Genomic DNA, 12,089 nt, shown 5'->3' with positions numbered 1-12,089 from the left:
ATTTTACTAAATAGCCAATCCTCTGACTAACCACAACTAATTCTTCCATTGTTGCCTCGATTCCTCAACTTATAAGAAACTTAATTTAAAAAAATAATAAAAAGCTCAAAGATCTTAGACCTTTTATACTTTACGCTCGTTTAACGTCTGTCTTATTTAATTGGTATATTGTGTATAAAGTTATTAATCTTTCTTCACAAGTTAAACAAACAATTTTTTTAGTCAAAACAAAGGATAGTTTCGATAGTTTTTTTATAGAGATAGAGATAGAGATATTTCTTTTATGCGTCACTTTTCAGTGAACTATCAAAATCCTCCATTTAAAACTAAGAGCCGTGGCAGACAACCGTGAAAATCGATAGTGAGTCTCGTACAGACGAAGACTCAACTTACAATGATCATTTCAAATAGAAAGATCTTGACGGTTCGTTGGTAAACGATGGGAAAACGAACCATAGGGATGCTCCATTTGACACCCACAGTTCGGAACCCTCGTCTTTTGAAGGCACCACTGACACGCTCAGTAGCAAAATGCCAACGTAAATGCCGGTGTTCCATGGCCCGTAGGCTACTGTCAGACGAGCGTTATTTTTGGCGTTTTCGGTCGAGCATTTTCAGCGGTACCTTTTAAAACCACTAGAGAGTCCCGTATAAAGCCTAAACTTTTTGTAGAAATTATTTGTTTGCCGATTGTAAGGATCTCGTTCCTGGAAAAATCGAGCAAACAATAGACTCTAAGTCAGAAAGAAAGATCCAAGAGGAAACGTTCAAAATTGTCGGGAACCCTATTCAATCTCGAGAAAAATTCTCGTCCCGACCAGACCTCTAATGTTCAGAAGTACAGTAAGATCATGATAGATTAGGCTATGGAGGATCAAGTACTCGAGGACTCTTCTGGACTTGAAATATATTTGATTGTAACGACGTTTTCTTTTGGGTCTTTTTTCTGAGAAGAGCTTCTATTATTTGCACGACTCTTTCAGACACAAGACTCGAGACAGGGTTGAACAAATTTTATTCATAAATAATGAACAAAAATTATAGATTCATTCAGAAACTAACTTTCCTTTACGTTTTATTTGCAAATTCATTTGTAAATTACAGTTTATTAAATAATTCCAATTCAGCACGTTCACTGCCAGATGAAAATCGTATAATTTTTTGCAAGACCATTGTAAACTACATAACCTAAAATTTGTTTCAGTATTTATTTTTACAATCTTGCTAAAATTCAGAAATCCCGTCCAAATTTATTTCCCTCAACATCTCAAATTGAGAATTAATTTTTTTAATTTCATAATGGCAAATTCTGTCATCCATATATGGCTGAAGTGGCAGTTAAGTGAAAAATGTAAGTTTAGCATATAATTACAAAGTTACAAATTTCATGGATTACATTCTGTTTATTTTCCCCTTATTTTGTCACATAAGAGACTTAATTTGAACAAAGCATCATCTCTTTTTCTCGTTTCTATCAGGAGTTTTACAATTTTTATACTAATCAATTTGTCTCCACTGTACACCATCCGACTATTAAAAACGTTACCGAGGAGATTGGCGGTAAAACACCAATGCAAACGTTCGTATACCGTTGTTTGTTGTCTCCTTACCAGTACGTGATTCATAGCATAAGGCATGTCAATTAAACTGACTGCTTCGAACGTAACGGCGATCTCAGCGGACGACTATTATGGTTTGTGGCTGGTCATACACAGGAATAGTTCCACGGACGACCACTAAAGCGGTCTACCGTAGTGGAAGAGGGTTAGGCGAATTTCTAGCGAGCTAAATACCGCATTTTCGGCGACTAACGTATTTGGAATAGCGAAAGTGACTCCATAGTTTAATATTTGACTAAAATCGCTGGGTCACTGTCGATTATTAGTACGTGTAATCTATCGCCAGCGACGCGGAATAAAACAGTCAACGTGGAGAGACACGGTTACGCTATTCGCGAGGGTGGCTCACGAGGGTCGCTGAATTAAACACCTCGATGGAATACTAATTTCACCGATGCGCACCTGCAATTTCCGGGGGTTGGGCGAGACTAGCACGCCACTCAATTGCCACCGAGCGACATGCTGGTCCGCTTTTTTCCCCCTGTCCGCGCAAACACGGCAATTTCCATTCCGACGCGAAGTTGCACGACAAGTCGCCGATCTGCGAGCTTCTCGAAATCAACCGAAACTACCAAACGTGACGGCAACGCGCGAAATTTATTGGCGGCCATTCAGAATTGCGTTTGATCCGTACGGGTGCGGTGTCCATCGAAATTGTTGCGGTTCCCTTCGCACGAGCTCCGAAATTGATAATCGAGCGCCGCTCGATTCGAACATCGACCGAACGCTCCCCTTCAATTCGCGCGATCGTCCAAAACGATTGGTTGTCGCGGCTTTAACCCTCGAGCACTCAACTGAGTCTGTGAGACCCGAGACCTTCGGAAAATGCGCGATATACCTACAAGCCTAGTCCTTGTCAAGCTGCTGAAATACTAAGATCGCAACCTTAAAAGTGGGTCTGAGAAACCCAGTTCTGTCTCAACGTCAGAAAATCAGTGCCACGAAAAATACAAAGTTAAAGAGAATCATTACTGTATGCAGTATGTTTCGTAATGTGATACCTATTTTAACAGTGGATAGATGAAATATACAAGGTATCCCAGATTTAAGGTGCAATACTTTGTTAGTAAATTCTACGTGTGTAAACAAGAAAAAAGTGTTATATAAACATGGGTTGTCTAACGCTTAATTACAAAGTTGTAAACAAAAATACGAAATTCAATGGAAACAGTAAGAGACGCGATACAGTATTGGAATAGATCAGTAATATTTATGTTTGTTTTCTATTCGCGAATCATATTTACTCTTTGAAGTTATTGATCGATAATAATTTCTACTAGAACTATTAGTATGTATTTAGACTCCGAATCAAAATACTAGGATTATTCACAAAAACGAAAAATACAGAGATATATACTTCATATATTTATGAAATAATACAATAAATTGAGGATGCATTTACAGACATAAAACTGATAAATTTTATTTCCAATCGTGTGAATATTGCATTATTAACGATGGTGGCCATTTCGAAATGGAATATTAGAATTTTACATATTTGTTTATAACTTCCTAATGAAGCATTAAACAACCCATGTTTGTATAAGATTTTTTTGTCTGCACCCGTAGAATCTACTGATAAAGTTTTGCACCTTTAATCTGGAACGCCCTGTATAAAAGACACATGTGCCATTTTTAATATTGTTTCCAATATGATGGAAACATCTCTCGGGGGAGCAGTCCACAGCGTCAATCACCGATTTCGATGAAATTTGGTACAATTGTACAGTACACGTATTTTTATTATCATCCATGACGAAAGGGTGAAACCACCCATAAAGTAGGGGTGGTAAGATATGTTTGATCGAATATCTCGTAAACTGTTAGAGATAACGAAATTACGTAAATGGAATAATTTTATATTCTTTGATAGGAAATTTGACTGTATAAACGGATTTTCAAAAAATTTATTTAGTTAAATAATATATTAGAAAACTAAAGTTTTTAGCTAATTTTTTCGGTCAAATGTTTATGTATTTTTTTCTATATTTGTATGTAACATCTAGATGCTCAAATACAAGGTACGTGCTTTTACATTAACAGAAAAGTTTTAAATTTGTTAGTAAAATATTAGTAAAGAAAAACAGAACTGAAACATTTTGAAACGAGCAAGGTTCATACAAAATGGCTTGTTTACATAACATAATCGCTGACTATATTATTTCGTTCTTTAATGTTATTAATCATGATTTACAGATAATGTTTACCTAATAATATCAACCGCATAATCCAATTGCGCGTTTACTGGTTACTTCGTTAAAATCCATGTAAATTATAAGTTGCCAGCTTTCCGATGTCGATTCCGATAGGAGTCGACAGGTGCCGATAATTGATCGGTATTCTTAAAGTATTAGGTAAAGTCGAGAGTGGAAACTGATGTTCGATAAATTGAAAATATATCCTGATACTTTTAAGTAATTCCTTAAAGTCTGTGTCCATTTATCGACAGATGCGTTACAGCAATTATGACTAACTTTATCTGATAAACTTTGTAAGTCGTGTATGGAGCGCCAGAAAGAAACGTTTAAGTATCGTCTCACAGAATCTATAGTATAAAAGTTTTATAAACGTGGATTCAAACAAATTTATTCTTCAAACGCAAGTGCAATATTATCATTAACCACTGGAACGTTTCTTAATAATTATTTATCTTTATACTTACAACAAATATTGTGTATTTTCTGCTTTCATTTTAACGCACCTTTGACATCTTCAAATGAACCAGTAAGTATTTTATATGATAGCTTTGGAAAGAAACAAAGCATGCTGAACATTGAGTTACAGTCTTCTTGACATTTTTTTTTCAAACATGAAATACTCGTCTAAAATTTGATGAAATATTAAATCGAGAGTTTCTCACAGTTTTCAGGCTGAGCAATAAATAATAAATGTGTGATCACAATGCGTTATGTTTTTCTTCGTAGTCAATGCTTTTGCAATTTGAATTAAGATTAGATTACTGTTCAGGCATCAACACACGCGCAATAGTACCAACAAACATAAGAAATCCATTCGTTAATTAAACTGAATGTATGTATTTTATATACACGTGCAGCGTCCAGAAAATGTGCACGCGATTTTAGGGTGGCATATTTAGCGTACGTGTGTATCAAGATTATTTTTTAATACGGAGTAATTGACATCGCACGCCCACAAATATTTAACTGCCAAACCATGCTCGTAAAACTTTCTACTAGAGCAACGTTTTGTTTGAAAATTGAAAATTAAAAAATAAGATAATATTTATTTTTTGTAACCTAATCAAAATTTACGAATCATGTCCAGATTTTTATTTTTTATCGTTTTACATTTAGAATTAATTTTCCTTAGCTCTTTGAATAAAAAAATATTATAAACAAAAATGATATTTCTATTATAAAACATGTCATGTTTTATATGAGATATATTTATTTTATATACAAAAATTTAATTTATAGCTAAAAATGTGTTAATGTTAAATGAATTTTTGGATTAGAAATAAATCAATAAATGTAATTGTACATTGTCAATAAAAGTCATTGTGATTGTTAAAATTCACGTGCATATTCTAATTTTTAAATTAAATTTCATTTATTAAATTCCAAAAAATTTGAGACACGCAAAAAATATTTTCTTTGCCTAATGAAAAAAATTCAGAATCGAAAAAATTAAATGTACTGTATCAAGAATGGAAGTACATCAAAGTGAAAGTGTGTCTCATTTTTTTATTTAGCGTGTCTTTGATCAGAAAGGTGTTAGAATTTGTTCGGTATTAATCTTTACAACAGGTTTATCTTTATTTTAAGGTATACTTAAATACGTATTTTATAAATTTTGAAGTATTGAATATAATACAATAATCCATATCTGAAGAATTAGTTACTAAATTATTCTATTAACACCGAACACAAATGATATGGATGATTTATAACAATAATAGTAAATATCAGGTTTTTAAAATCTTTTTTCGATGATACCAGTCTCGAAAATGAGGAACTGGATAGACTTGCGACGAAAGTGGGAAAAGAAGGTTCGGGGACCTTAATTGACACAGATTCGCGCCAATTTATCAGGGAACTTGCAGAAAATTTCAGCATAAGTGCACAATTTCTAGTCATTTGAAAGAAATTGGCAAAATTAAGAAGCTCGAGAAATGGATACTTCGTAAATTGAACGAGGATCAGAAAAATCAGGTTTATTCTAATAAACCATTTCTTCGCAGAATATTAGCTATTAAATAAAATAAAAATATGGATTCTTGCCATTATCGACAAAGATCTGCTTAACGAGCCACCAAAATAGTTCAAAAAATCAAATTTGCATCCTAATACACAATGATGACAGTACAATGATTGTTGCGTGAACATTCTGGTTTTTTACAAAGAAGAGAATTAATATGAATCCTACTGTAAACACTTAAATGTTTACTGTAAGTAATGAGTACGAAAATAATTGACATTCGTAAACGAAGAAGCTCCAATTTCCCTATAATTATTTTAATTATCGAAAATACAAAATTTTGTCCCATTCAGTGTACTCGATAGACCTGTATCTTATTAATTATTATATTTTAATGTAAACAATTTCAAATCGACAAAGCATGCATTTTCTGAGCGTAATGAATTCAACAACACAATTGGTTATCTAATTAGCGTTACAAATTTCGAAATTTGATTCAAATGATACCTAGTGTAATCAATATAGTTATTCTGGCCGAAAGAAGAAACGTACATACACAATTTATACGTTAATAGATTGTATTAAAATTATTTCCTTTACCATGTTGTTTCGTGTATTATAAAATGCTTGCAGTCTCTATAAAGGTATCTTCATTCCGTTTACCTAATAAAAATTGTAATCTTGTAAATATCTCTAAGTAAAAATAGCGTAATATTACTTTTACACAAGCAGTTCAATCGAAAAAAAGAAAATATAAAAAAAAGCTAACGATGACCTAAAACCGAAAAACGAAACGTTTATTATGAATAATAATCTACTAGTACTTACTAACTAATTCATTTTAATCTTCCAATGTACAAGGATTGCCTTGAAAGAAATAAGTGGTGTTGATTATTGAATTTTGTGAATTGTTATTGATAATAAGCTTGTAATTGAAATCTAACAAATAATTATGGTATAGGCTAATATTAATTAAACGTGTAATATAACGTTTATAGATAATCTCGTCTTTATTCAGGAACCGTACACATCGACCATAAAAATAAGTAAAAGTAAAGTTTAAATGGTTGAAAAAGATTATTTTATTAACGTGAAATTATTATCACTTGTGTACTAAGTAATGTAAACAGTTCTTTACTTCACTGTCTATTGATAATCAGACCATAAATACACTTTTTCGAAACTGTAAATAAATCAGAAAAGGTCCAAACAGTATTTCAGGATTAATCTGCTACAGCCTTACGTAATTTGTAGTGTTTGTAATTAAATTGTTTACAATTTAAAAACAAAGAAATTAAATTAAATATTTGTTCGTCTAGTATTAATTACGAAAAATTATCAACGTATCTTATTCTCTGTGATGTATCGTACATAAAATTACTCAAACAGTCATAAACTTAAAAAATAAACCACGTTCTAGAATATTACACATGACTCACGCTTAATTACATGCAATATTCTAACATGTGATTTGTTCTTTAAGCTTACGACTATAATATTCTGAGATGATATATAAATCAACAATTCTGGAAGGTCTACAATTTAATAAACATATTAGAGTAGTATTAATTAAATTTCTAAATAAATTCAAGCTTTCCCATTTAGGATTCAGTAATCCTTCGAATCTTCCACATTAAGGCCATTCTACTTTGTAGGCACGAAAAATACATGTTTCTTTGTGATTTTTTTTTGCGGGCTATTAAAGAGCGATTAATTCCGAGTTTCGTGGATACATTTATTATATATTTATCTATATTTACGAATTTTTGCAACGCATAATGTCTATTAATTACGCTGTTTTTGTTAATCAACAAACAACAGTTTTTATGAACGGGGCCCGACTGCGTATGTGATATCTTGCGAACAAGTTATCCGAAATCCAAAAACCAAAGATAGAAAGAATATAGATAAGTTTGGTTATAGCATGAACTAGGATCTTTTCAAAAAAACGAAGAATGGCAAAATGGCAGCTATTTTACGAAAAAATACTGAATATTTTCATATATTCGGTTGCTTTTTTGTTAATAAAAGAAAAAGTATTGCATATATCGCAATTATCCTAGTTCATGCTATAGGGAGACCAGTTCTAAAGATACTGTATAAATTTGATGTTGATATCTTGAATAGTTTTCATGTTATCGTCTAGGCAGTGCCGAAAAATGTAGTTTCGAAAAAAACAGCTTTAAACTTTCACGCCCAGTTGTTATACCTGTGCGTGGACATTTCGGCAGGCTATAACTTCGTTAGTTTACGGAATTTCAATTTAATATTTGGTAGATATATTTTCAAGACTGCATACTAAAAGAAAACGCAAAAAAAAATTCGATTTGTTAAATCCCAAAAAGTAGAAAGGCCCCTTAACTTTCAATAACAATTTGGTCGAGAATTGTAAAAGACGTTGATCGTTCTTCGATTCGATAAAGTAGACGAAGTGCCACTCCACTGTCTCTGATTGACCATCGTTGAGAAACAATGGTCAGTGATTCCACTTCGACGTCGAAAAATTGGTAATTGTGGTCGACTGGCGCATACAAAAGTTCCGTAGCGAAAAACAACATCGAGGACAGTATTTCTCGCAGGAAACATTGCCATTTGATTTGGAAAATTCCAACGGTGGTTATGAAAATCGCCCTGTAAAGCGCAAAGCGCAGACAGATATCCGAAGCGAGTTTGCGAACGGAAATGTACGTGGGCGAATGAAACCGGAAGCCTGGCAGTCTGGCAATTTCGCGAAAGGTACGAGGAGAGAAGCAGCGGGGCTCAGAAACGGCAGTTGTTTGAGTTCCAATTTGCGTTTAATAATTGCATTCGATTAATATTCATTGGAATGCAAAACGGTCTTGTAAAACGGTAGAGCCAGCTGCGCGGTGAGCGCTGTACGCGTACAACTATATCCGAACGTCTGTGCACCTACGTCGAACTTTGCTCCTAAACCGCGCTTTTTATCGTCCAGTTTGGAGTCGTTGCTCAAGAATGGATAATATATCCTATCTCTTTCCATTTCCGCTACTTTTTGCGCGAAGACTAATGGATTTCGACCATCGGGATATACTTCGTGTAATTTATTCATAGCGGCGCATCGAGGAACCGTCAGGAAGACGTCGATTCCCAGTATAACGATAACCTCGATCTCTGATTTTTCTTCCGAACATCGAACTCGAATGGATTATACAATGCGTTTCAATCTCGTATTTTGATAATACATAACAGATAAGCAAACGAAAAAAAATAAACGAATAGATGGTTTATATCTTAACTGCATTCTTTTTTTTCAACAGCTTAGGTTATTAGCAACTAGAGTGGTTGTTTAGATATTGTTCTCAGATGTTTTTATTATTTAAAGCGGTTTTCGGATCCGTAGAAATATCTAGTTTTCTTCTTAGAGCAGTTGGTTGTTAGATCAGTGTTGCACTATTGTTTTTCGTATGACACGTTGACTGCTAACCCGATTTCTTAAAATTTTTATTTGGGCACCAGAGTAAGTTCTTTCATGATTCATAGTTCACAACACCATTATTTTGTTCAATTTTATCAACAGTTTCAGAACAGACTAACCTTTCGAACGAATTGAACCTAATGTTTGCTTAACATTTTACTGAAGATGGCACGTAAACGTACAACAAATGATCCACTACTTTGGTTTGCTATCAAAACAATATAAAACTTTTCCGGGGTTTGCGTTTCAAGTTTTTCCACCTGAAGTTTCTACGGAAGCTTCCAAGCGTGTTGCAAGTTCATTCGAATCCAATATTTGCCTAGCTTTTTTTCAAATAGATGAGAGACAGAACAGAATAAACAACCTGAACCCCGGACGATTTGTATCCGTTTCATATCGCTCACATTTTTGTTATTCTTCGTCTGTTGAAGGAGTTTATCGAATGCACCAAAGAGCGATACTTGAACGAATACTGCTTCGAGTTTCTCATAATTTATCATTTTTATCCAATGCATTTATTTTGACCAATTTTATAAGAGAACTACACTCTCGAACATGTTGAAAGATTATTCGAATCTGAAGTTTGCCTAATACATTGCAGTAAGTAAAAAGAGAATACTCAACGAAAGAATCGATGACTATTTAAATATTCACGTATCGAGTACACATTCAAACAGGCACTTAATAAACACATTGATTGCCAAAACGATTTCATAAAGCTTTTTCTAGTTAATGCTTCAAATTCTTTCGTAGCATGCACTTTTAGCCTTTATTTTGATAAATATGATCGTAAGATTCTTTTAAATAGGTTAAGAGATAATTTAAACCTCGTGTTTGCCTATCTTTCTCCAATAAATATAAAGAAAATACACAATGGACGGTCCAATGATTTATACCTTAATAAATATACTTTTCACAGTTGTTTCTTGTCTTTCGAAACAAGTAATCCTGTGCACTCAAAGGTTACACATAACTTGACGCGCTGACTGCTGATGTCATAAAAGTTTTTCTGGTGAAGGCTTCATATTTGTTTATAACTTATGAATTCATCGAAATTTCACTATATTTTTATGTCCTTTAGAATGATTTTCTGTTTTACTAAAATTTCATTTTACATTTTCAAGCACGTCGTAAGGTAATCCAAAAAACTCACAACAAACGATTTAATCGTTCAACATTTTTGTGGATTCCTATCTTTTGAAAAAATTGATTCGATGCACTCAAAGATTACACTTATTTTAACACGCTGATTGTTATGATTTCATAAACCTTCTGAATAATGCTTTAGCTTTCATAATTTATATATCTGACCTATTATTTTGTTGATTTTCGCTGAAAATTTATAAAAACACACACTTTGAAACGCTCCAAGGATTTGTATACAGCACTATTTGTATTTCAATAACATGTCTTGAAAATTGACGTCACAATAATCAACACATTGATGCCATGTACATACCAGTGCCCTAAAATTTGGAGCACTCTACGATTTTCGCAGAAGGGAAGCTTCTTTACGTACAGGTACTTTTTCCATTAAAAATTTTACTTGTTGGAGAAACATTGTCATGACATGACATAAGATAAAAATCGTAAATATTGTCTACTGAAATACGAAATGTTTACAAACAGTACTTTCTCTAAGAAACCCAAAGTATTATTTTTCTGAACCTTCTAGCGATCAATTATCGATTTGCTTTGATTTTGATACAAATTTATACAAAAATTATATAAATTCTTGTTAAGAATTCACATCGATGAAATATCTAAATTCAAATCCAATTGTAACTTTCGTACGAAGTTACACTTGACCAAATTACTATCCAGAACTAATATTTTCAATGAAAAGTTTGCGTGTGCAGGAAAGAAGGTTCGTTTATCTCGAAGACCAAAGTGTGCTCGTAGCTTTCGAGGTCCAAAGTACATGCATGGCACACGACAGTCAACGTGTCGAGGAACATCCGAAAAGCAGACGCTGCGACGAAAAACTTGAACCATTTGTTCCCGGTGTGCTTCCGGCGAAGTTCCGTTGAACAAAAATAAATAAAACGCACGCTGTTCGCGGGGACAAAAACAATTCGTCGCCAGCGAAATCGGTCAGCGAGTTCCGCCGATTCGCGACCTCGATGCGTTCAAAGAAAAGTTTGATCCGCCAGCAAGTTTCAGCGGAAGAAAAGATTTCACACCACGACAAGACAGGTAGTTTAATGATTAAGCCCTCTACCTTTCTGGACCACGTTGACCAGGAACCACCGACGTACAAATTTCACGGATCCCGCAAGATGCTCGAACTTCCCTCGGAAGCGATTCGAATTGTCACTGAACCGAAAGTCGAAGTTTCTGTCACACGATTATCCACAAACGCGAGACCGTTACCCGACCGCGGACGTTCCGCGCGTAATATCCATGAATCGCGTCGCGAGAACGGAACGGAACGAAACGGACAAAACGCGACGTCGAGGAGCACGAAACGCAACACCTCGTCGGGGTACTGTGCCAGACGAGAGCGGAAGGCAAACTGGACCGAGCGGCGGAGTCTGCCTTTGGCAGCTGCGTGTTCGGTCTGATGCCGCTTTTGCCGGCAACGAGGACGGCCACGACGACGCCGACGCCGACGCCGACGCCGTCGCCGCTCGTAGCAACGATGGCGCGACGTAGAAACCGCCGCGCCGGCCGAAGCGCCCCCGTCTCCTCCGATTCTGCACCAATATTCCCTCACGACCCGATCCTCTTTTCCTCTCGTTTCACACCGCGCTTCGTCCCTCTTCCTCTCGATCGTTCTTTCCCACTTTTGGCCCTCTTCAGCCACCGTTCCCGTTTTCCCTTCCAGTCTATCTCGCTCCCTCCCTTCCCAGCCTAACAGACCTTCTCTGTCGCGC

At 35.0% G+C, this 12,089-nt stretch overlaps 1 protein-coding gene across 1 annotated transcript in view; it reads right to left on the bottom strand.

The window, feature by feature from the left end:
• The window catches only part of Kair1d (Kainate-type ionotropic glutamate receptor subunit 1D), an 881,193-nt gene extending 869,488 nt beyond the window's left edge, over nucleotides 1-11,705 (bottom strand). Inside the window, exon 1 of the mRNA XM_076774728.1 lies at nucleotides 11,435-11,705. The gene's annotated coding sequence lies outside the window, so the exon portion shown is untranslated. The remainder of the gene's footprint in view (nucleotides 1-11,434) is intronic.
• Between the last annotated feature and the right edge of the window lie 384 nt (nucleotides 11,706-12,089).

Source organism: Colletes latitarsis, chromosome 10 (genome assembly GCF_051014445.1).
Source record: "Colletes latitarsis isolate SP2378_abdomen chromosome 10, iyColLati1, whole genome shotgun sequence".
Taxonomy (NCBI): domain Eukaryota; kingdom Metazoa; phylum Arthropoda; class Insecta; order Hymenoptera; family Colletidae; genus Colletes; species Colletes latitarsis.
This window is presented reverse-complemented; position numbering and strand designations above follow the sequence as displayed.